Genomic DNA, 9,887 nt, shown 5'->3' on the forward strand with positions numbered 1-9,887 from the left:
TGGACCAGAACTGTCACCGAGTCACCACAACCATCAACAAATTCCTTAAGGTCTGCTGGGGCTCCAGCTCCAACACATCTGAAGCACATTTCTTGCTCTTTAATGTAGCTGAGGGCAGACAAACCTAGAGATGGGAGTGACACAGGAGGAGGCAGAAGCCTTTCCAGCTCCATGCTTGTCCCCATGATGCCACCGGAGCCAGTGATGCTGACCCAGTTTCTAAGCAGGACAGGAAGTTGCAACACTCTAAGGTTTATTATCATTAAACTCCAGCCAGTGTCAGAGGCTCTGTGTTTGTCCTTGCAGTGCTACTGCCAGTGCACATAAAAACTAACAAAATAAGCCACAAAATGCTGACAGCCTTGGGAAAGAATTAAAAAAATCCCAAAAACCAAGAAACAAACCTATTGAAACTCCTAAATAAGGAATAAGTTAATGAGGAAAAATTACAAGGAACTGAAGACTTTAAATGCTCTTCCAAATTAAAGAGAACAAAGGGAAAGGATCACCTCTTATTTTTGCAATTAAGGTGTTATTTATGGCAATTCAGCTGTTTTAAGATTAAGCCTGGATACAGTGCCGCAGAAAATACATCTGATTTACTCCCAAGGCTTGCTTCTATATAAGCACCAGCCAGCCAAAAAGCAGAAGTTCTGAACTCCCTGCATGCACACAAAGTGGCTGTAAAACACCCCGAGGATTTATCCCCATGCTGGGCAGCTGGACTGTGACCACTGGAAACAATCCTCAACCCACAGTGCTGGCACTGGAGCTGAACTACTGCATCTTCCGAGAATGAGAGAGAACATTTTGTAGGAGCAAAAGGGAAAAATAAAGATTCTGGTTCTGTGTCTACATGCAACCTGCATGTGAAGAGGGGTGGAAAGAGGATGCTCAGAGGGGCACCCCGTGTTTGCAGGGAAGGGACACAGCCCCACGAGGCCGTTTGGAGGCACTGACCTGGCAGAGTAAAGAGCCCCTCTGCCCTGTCCCAGCAGCGGGGGAACCATCCCACCCATGGGACTGTCCCATCCACCTCCAGGGACACATCCGTTGGTGTGGGGGAGTGCTCCCCACAGGCTCAAGGGAGGGAGGGAGGTGAAAGATGCCAAGGAGCCCCTGGCAGAGCCCTTTCTTCTGCACCACACTTCCGTGCAGGAAGAAAACACACAATGACCATGACATCCCTATGCAACTTTTGTAGTGTTTTCCCCCTATTACAGAGTTTATTTGCAGAGAACCTGTATGTTAAACATTACGGCTGTGCACACTATTTGTAGGATTCAGCCCCAGATGCCTTCTTGTTTTTCCTACATATTAATAAAGGAAATAAATAAAAAAGGATGTAAAGCTTGGTTAAACTCAAAAACAGATCAGAGAGGAGAGAGCTGAGGATGGGATGGTGCTGGGAAGCCGTTCAGCCTTGCTGTGCTGCTGCTCACAGACTCCCTGCTTTGAAGGAGACATGAAAGGAGACATTGCAACATGACAGTTGCAAACTCTGTGGCTCTGTTGATTTTTCCAACCCCCACGGCTGCCTGCCTCGGCGTCCTGTTCTTTGAACCCACACAGAGTAAACAGGTGTCACTCCTGTGGCTCTGTGGGCAGGAGATGTGTTCCCAGAAGGAGCACTGGGGGCAGGCAGGAAAAGCCCCCGCTGCCATCCTGGAGAGCAGCATGTGGCAGTCAGAACACTCGGGCTGAAAAAGGGGAGAAAGAGAGAGAGAGAGAGGAACAAAAATCAAGAAAACTTTCCATAGAGGAAGATCTTCTTGTGAATGAAAGGATCCCCAGGACTTGTAAGTAAATACACAGGTAATGGCTTTTCTGAGGATGGCTGCAGGAGGGTTTGAACAGGGATGTGACAGAGATGTGTCAGCTTTCTACCACCCCAGCAGAGCTGCTGGAGGACCAAGGGGTTTAACTGGAGCACCTGGAGCTTGGCAGGAGGTGAGAACACACTGACCAGGGCCTCAGAGGGTGTTGCAGCGATTTGATTTTATTAAAATCTGACTGACCAGAAGATTTCTCTTCTCTTCATTCACCCTCTCTCCGCAGAAACACTTATTATGCTAAGTGAAATGTTTAACCACTGGCACTGTTGGCTGCAACAGCTCATCATAAGCAGCTTTAGCATTTGCTGGGATCAGCACCCTGGGGCCGGAGATGGTGTTTTCCTCTGCCCAGTGACTCCTCTCTTCCCCGCTTCTTTCGCCTCCAGCTCTGTCCCCTGTCCCTTTTTCAAGTTGCAATGCGTTAAAATAAAAGTATTAACAGTGCTTATCTGATGCATGGGAGATTGTGAGAGCAAGCTGGCAAGCAGCCAGGAGCTAATAGCAGCATAAAGCAATTTGCTGAAAAAAAAGAATTAACATGCTAATTGTCAGGCTGGAGAGGGTGCTGGGGATCAGAGAGAAGTAAAAAAAAAAAAAAAAAAAAAAAAAAAAAAAAAAAAGGAGAAGAGAAGACATTGATTACTCTAGATTTAAACAATAAAGGACTGAGGAAGAAAGAAAGGTTTTGAGGCAATTTTCTTCTTTTTTGTCCCATTCTCTGCTACCCTCCCCCAGCTCAAAACCTCCAGCCAGAGCCTCAGGCACTCACGGGAATTTATCCGAAGATCTCTTCCTCTTTAGCATCGTGTCACTGCCAGCTGCACCACGGGCTGCGGAGCTGGTCGGCACCACCACGCAGCTCTGCCCTTCCCACGGAGCAAGTGGAGAGGCTGTCGAGAGGAAAGTCAGGTCTGACAGACCCTGCACAGTCCCAGCTCGCAGCTCGCCTGAGCCCAGCGCAGGGAGGAGGTTTCCAAAGAACTGACCCTCTCCCATTCCCAGGGAGGCTTTTTTGGTGTTTCTTTCTTGAACAAAGGGACATTGCTCTTTTTTTTAAATTTCTTTTTTCAATTTATTTTTCTCAAAGCTATGAAAGGAGTGCCTGGAAAGCTCAAGAAGAAAGCTCAGCCTCTTAACACTGGCTCCACAGAGCGCCGTTAACTGGGATTAAGAAAGTCCACTAATGCTTCCCAGCACCAGGATTTCAGCAGCACGGAGACTCCCGAGGCAGAGAACCGCGACGGCAAATCCAGCAGGATCTCAAGGCAGCAGCTGCCTCTCCATGCAGATGCCGTTTAACTCCGGATTTATGTGCATCCCACTTCTGAAAATCGGCTGGAAATCCATCGTGCCTCCCCATCCCGGACAGTGAGTGCTGCCAGCCCAAGCCGTGGCTGCTCTGTGCCTGGTGCCAGCACCGGGGCTGGAAGTGGCTCTTTCCAACCCCATGCAGGTGGAGCGGTGGCACGGGGCTCCCAGCGCATCCCCAGAGCTCCCAGCACATTCCCAGAGCTCCCAGCACGTCCCGGCTGACCAGCAGATGAACCAGCGCATTTCCCCAAACGAGGCGTGCTGGGGGAACAAGGGCCAGGACACGAGGTACCCGTATCATTTTTGATTAATATTTGTGGATAAATGCTGTTAATATGAACCAAGAAGATTTAAAAGAAAGTCACTGAGCCATGCAAGTGAATTAATTTGTTTTAGACAACATGAGGCTGGTTTGCAGCCTTTTACAAGCAGGAACATTTTTTCTTTCCTATGCCAAAGACTGACTGCATTTGCCCTCCTGCTTTACTTCTACTGTGGAGGAAATTTAAGCAAGAACATGTATAGTGAATTGCTCAATTCAACCAGTGCCACTGAAGCTCACCTAATCATTCAGACCAACACGCCCTACCTGAGCAGCACTCCGAGACCCGTGAGCTCCTCCGCTCTTTACACGTCGACAGCCAGGGTGTTAAAAGAAGGGGAAATAAATAAGCCAGACCTGGTGACTTACATCATTCTGTTTTTCTTTCTGTTCTTGACTGTGACATTCATTGTGTTCTTCATAAACTGCCAGCTGAAAAATTCTTTTTTTGCTACTCTTCCTTACGACAGATCGCTCAGGGAAGCGAGGAACCCGTGGAGGACACAAGCTGTCTGACACTTCTCATTCCGGCAGGAGCAGGCACCAGAAACCCTGTGCAATAAGGAGTTAATGCCATGTGCCAGTGCATGGATTTGACCCCGTTTAGAGTAATGGGCAGCAGGAGATTGCTGAAAATTATGCTGTATGCCAATCTGAGTAGCTGTAAATAAAAAGCTGTTATGAACTGAAGAGAATGCTTTAGCAAATTCATACAGTTTTTGCAAAAAATTGCCCCGTGATTCCAGATTAAGCTCTGTGTGTATGCAAATGTCATCATCCACCCATTCAGTGTCCATATAAGGATAATTGTATTAACAACAATCTCTGATTTGGGCATCTGGTGGAGCTTGTTCCCCCGTGTTTATGAAACCAAGCATCAAATGTAAAAACCCTGTGTATTTACCTAGCAGCTCCACACTGAGATGAGTTTACTTTCCAGACCCATTTCTCCCAACTGCTGCTGGAACTGCATGGTGATGCCGTGGGAGGCCTACCAGGCAGGAGGAGAAAATGACAAATGTTTATTTAGGCTTTAGATTGTCATTCTGTTAAGGGTGTTTTTGATGTTTGAATGTGTCATCGATCAAGTTTTAAGTTACTACTTATGTGAAACACTTATTACACAAGGAATTTGTTTTCAGCTTTCATAAGCTACAAAGGAAATTATTTGCCACAGCATGAAACCAAAATAATCAGGATGGGGAGAAGGGGGGAAAGGAAATGAATATATTTAATATTATGTAAACTAATGAAAGGGGTGAGCAGAGTGCTCCAAGTTTAGTACACAAAGTAGATAAGTTCTGAAAGCCATAAAACACAGCTTTATAGGAATAGTTGCTTTACTGCACAGTATCCCCACTCCTTGCTCTTCATCTAAATCTAGCCCAATTAGAAGCATGAATTATCAATATGGCAACGGCTTGATTCAACACTGGTCACTGGTACCCCCACCATTTTAAATTATTAACTGTCTGATTTTGTTCTAAAAGCTTCTGCTCAACACTGGTAGCTGAGAAGCTATTTTGTGGTGCTGATTTTTTGTAAACTTGCAATTACAGCACAATTCCAGATCAAGCTGCATGAACCCGGGAAGAGTGTCCATAATTCCCACAAACAGTGGGCAAAGGGCTTTTTTTTTTTTTTTTTTTTTTTTTATAACCCCAATGGCTCAACATACAGGAGAATTGCAGCTATCCAGAAACACCCAGTCCCATCCCATATCGTATTTTAGCTGCAGTTTTGGGTATTGGATCATCTGAAATGGGGTTCAAAGTGGAGTCAGACACTGTACTCCTAACCCCGTTCTTGACCAGCAGAGTACAACAGAGGAACTGTGTGTATATATGTGTACATAACTTCTTTCATCCAAATGAGGAGATTTTACAATGCAATTACACGCACATACAGGCTTGCACTTGAGCACACAGACAAAATGTGTATATATGGAAGTCTGTTTGCAAGCATTTTCTTTTTTAACCCAAAAATTGCGCAGTTGATAACACTTCCATGTCGTTGTCTTTGTTACCATGTTTTATTTTGCTCAAATAAGCTAAACTACTACTTAACAGATTTCAATATTTTATTCCTTGATATGTGGCCAATATTTCCTCTGAACCAAATTTAACTGGTGTAATTCCAAGTAGTTACTCTAATGTAGAAAGCAACAATAAATGCAAGTGTGTTTCTCTCAGCCCTTTTTGAATAAATCAAGTTTTATCAAATCAGGCATTTCTTATTTATTTTTAAGTAATGACAGCTTGTTTTCAGCTACCAGCCATAATGAGTTGGGTCTAAGAATTTCTGCTGGCAAAAGCCTCAGAACCTGACAGAGCACATGTTGTGTTGCACTCTCTATTTAAACATTCAAGAATAACTCTGGAATAATCCTATTTTTCTCTGCAGCCTGGTTGAAGTAATACTACAGAAGAACCTGTCATGCTGAGGGTGTTAACTGATTTTCTGGGAAAGCTTTTATGCATGCCCTGTGTTGCTCTCATCAATATTCAGGATCATTTCTATTGCAGAAGAAAGTTGTATTAATGATATTCAGAATCACAAAATCGCAGAACAATATGGGCTGGAAGGGACCTTAAAGATCATCCAGTACCACCCCCCCTGCCATGGGCAGGGTCTTCTTTCAATGCCAGGTTGCTCCAAGCCCCTTCCGATCTGGCTTTGAGCACTTCCAGGGATGGGGCACCACCACAATTTTAGCCAATGTGTGAAAAGTGCATGTAAGAAAACATTCTGTTTCACCAGGCTCAGAATTCAAGCTGACCAAAAAATCCACTTTCCAACCACAAGCACAAGAGAGGGACTGATAGGCATTGCTTCCCTTGCTGGAACTGCTCTATTAGACGTACGACACCTGTGGGGTCCCACATGGATTCTCCATTCCTTCCCATCACCTTCTGCCAGTCACAGTCCTGCCCCTGACACAAACACACCATTCCCTGTGTCTTTTACCAAATCCCACTTTCTCAATGTGTCTTTTGAAAGAGTCTCTGAACACAGCCCTGCAGCAGCCTCCCCCCTCCTGACGGCTTTTCCTCAAGGCAGACTGGAGGTCAATACACTGCTACACGAAGGATGAGCGAAACACCAGGAATCTGGGGCACGAGGCTGTGAGAAGCAGACTGGTCCCCATTCAGAGGAATTCTTAATTATAGGCTTTGCTTTCAAAAGATGAGCAGCTCCCATAACACTCTGAGGAGCAGCCATACGCTTCACATCTGTGGCTAAGTGCTCCACTCAATCAGGAGCTGTGTGTTAAACAAGCTTCTAACTCTCCCTCTGGGCCAGGGAAACAACTTATCACTTCCACCTGGAAGCAGTGAGATGCTTTGAAGCTGATGCCATCCTTTCGATAGATTATTATTATAAATATTATTATTATTGTGATATTTCATTCTGTTGGCTTCAACCACTTAGTCCATGGATGGTTTTGAATCCAGCTGCCCAAGCTGTTGGCACAGGTAGTGCCCACGGGGAGTTTGCCACAGCACTGTACTGAGTAACCAAGGAGAAACCACCAGCTCCGTGCTCCTCTGTGAGAGCATTCCATAACTGGGAGCTCACTCATCCCATTGCTCTGCCTGAACACTGGGTTTGTTAACATTTTGGGGACCCAGCAGGACCCATTTTTCTTCTCACATTTCCTGCTGTAGGTGGGCTTCCCCATGAGCATTTGTCCTCCTGCACTTCCCTTTCCCCAAACAAAAAGCAGGAGCTAAGGGTTTTCTATACCCCTTGCCACATGGCCATCACAACTTCTGCCTGGAAAGAGCTCACCCATGGGACTAACAAGTCAGTCAAACTGCACAGCAAGACAAAAGGCTAAGAATAAACCCTAAGAGCTAAATATCCCACGTCTGTTTGGGGTGTCTCAGCCTGGTGAATAGCCCAGTGCTGCATGGCAAGGCTGCATTGCATGATCACACTCCAAACCTGTATCAAAGCACTGGAGCCACAGCAATTTGTAACTCACTTTCAGGAGATTTCCTCTAGCAGGTGCAAGCCCCAATTTCCTGGTGACAAGCGGCTGCCTCGCTCCCACACAGCAGAGTCTGGCCAGACCCGATCCCAGCGGATCAAAAGGCTCAGTTCAGCTCTGCAAGGCAGTGTCCCCACTGAATGCTGCTCTGCCCATTTTGAGGGCAAGGAGCTTTACCTACCTGATATTTGAAACATTTAAGACATGTCAGACTGAGACGGTGAAAGGAAGAAAGACCTGGATTGTGTTCACAGCACATTTGTCTTTAGGAGGTTCTTTCTTCCAGAAACTACAGGTATAATAGAGAAATTTGCTTTATATCCAATAATCCATACAGAAAGTCTCCCAGGCAACAAGGTACACAGTCACATCTTTTCAAGTTTTTTTCCCTCCTCTTTGCCCTCCTGGTATCATCAAATTCCTCCCTGCAGGGCCAAGCATCTGCATAGAGTACCACTGGTGAATTCTATTCATGGACACAACCTGTTCAGTCCTAAGTTTGCACTTCTAGGTTTAATATATTGTATTTACCTTAATTTCTTCGAGGAAACTTATGAATTCCTTCTATAAAAATCTTTCAGTGAGAATGCTAGAGACCTGAAATCTCCGAAAAAATAGTCTGCATTTGGCTTTTACAGAACAGAGCCCATTTTGTCTGTTTTGTGTCTGAAGTCAAAGTCACACACACAGCACAAAGCTGTCTCAAGTGGCTCCTGAGTTTGCTGTCAGCAGTTTCTCTAAGAGACTTCAGAAAATCAGAATTTGCAGGAGTGACTGGGTTACACAGCACTTCTAATTTAGTCCTGGAAATAAATTCTGTTATTGCAAACAACAAAGTTATTCCTCAAAAAAAATAGGAAAAAAGGTATTTATAAACAAATTAAAACTGGCCTTAGAACAGAAAAGCTGCTAATTTAAGAAGTGTGGGGTTTTTCTTCCAATGTCTTATGGAAAAAAGGAGTCCTGTAGGAAGCAGGAATACAGAATGTCTGGAGATGACCCAACAGCTCCACCCCCCAGAACCTCACCCTTCAACCCCCTCACCTCCCATCTCCGTGGGAGTGAAGTAAATTTACAGGGTTTGTCTTTGGGAGGGGAAACGTTATCTAAGTACACTTATATCTGAACACAAGTTAGAAGCTTATTTTCAAGACTTAAGTCTGACAAAAAAATTGATTCCACATTAATCTGCTGGTGTGTATAAATACCACCTGTCATTTTGCCTTTATGAGACTTTTACCTTGCCCTTGCAGTCCCACATCACCTGTAGCAGGAACATTTCCATGGCATAGTCCCTGTTTGTGCAACTCCCACCTGCAGAGCAGCAGCTCAGTCTCTGCTAACTCAGCATCCCTTTGGTGGCAGCCAAAACCAACTCCTGCCTGAGGCAGGGGGCTCCAGGTGATGACAGTGACACAGCTGCCCGTGACACCTCTGGATGTGCTGCCCACTGCTTCTGTCCTGCAGCTCTCCCTCCAGCAGAGCACAGGCAAATCAAACAGCGAGTTCATCAATTAAATATGGAACTGACTGACCTGGCAGAAACCTGCTCTGCACTCCAGGACAAGAAAGCTCTCTCTTGTCACAGGGTATGGGACACCTTACTTTAAATGACAGTGAGATACTTGCTTTTCACATAGCAGTGAACAGAAATAGTCTCTGACTTATTTGACACACAATGTAGGTTGGAGAGGGAGTGGAAGAGAGGTGTTTCACCCAAAGCGTTTTTTCCCTCTGTGAAAATCCCATGAATGAAAAATTTCAGAGGTTACTTTTCAGAGTTGTTACTGTACCTCCAAATGTCCCAGAAAGACCAGTAAGATTTAAAAAAAACCCCTTCATTTCTACAAAATTATTTAAAACTTTTTTAATAATCAAGGTATTTTGGTTGCTTGCTTTTTACTTATAAAGCTGTTCAAAAAAATGCACACAAAGCTTCTGAAAAGCCAGTAAGCCACTGAAACTTAATCTGGATCTTGCTCACAAACTAGACTGTATCATCTGTGTAACACTATTACAGTGTATCTCCTGGGGATTTTCATGGCAATCATTGTTTTGGAAGCAAACCCATCAAAACACTAGAGGAGACACTGATATAAAACAGTAACAAGAGATTAATTAAAAAAATAATTTTTTACCTGAGTGATTGGATTATCACATTCAGAGGAAAAAAGCTCTTATGACTGAGAAAATGACAGAATTTCAGAGTGATACTGTAGGTGGCAGTCTGCTGGTAAAATTAAATCCCAAAGCAGGAAGCCCAGACAAGATAAAGTCGTATCAACATTTTCATTGCACTTTTATACTAAAGAAATCATTTGTCATTGCAGAACTGGGATTCAGGGGTTTTGTACTCACTCTGTCCAAAAAAGATTTAACATATGCACAGCACTTTTCAACCTCTATTTCTGCAGTATCTTGGTAA

This window comes from Coloeus monedula (assembly GCF_965178545.1).
Source record: "Coloeus monedula genome assembly, chromosome: 15".
NCBI classification, from domain to species: domain Eukaryota; kingdom Metazoa; phylum Chordata; class Aves; order Passeriformes; family Corvidae; genus Coloeus; species Coloeus monedula.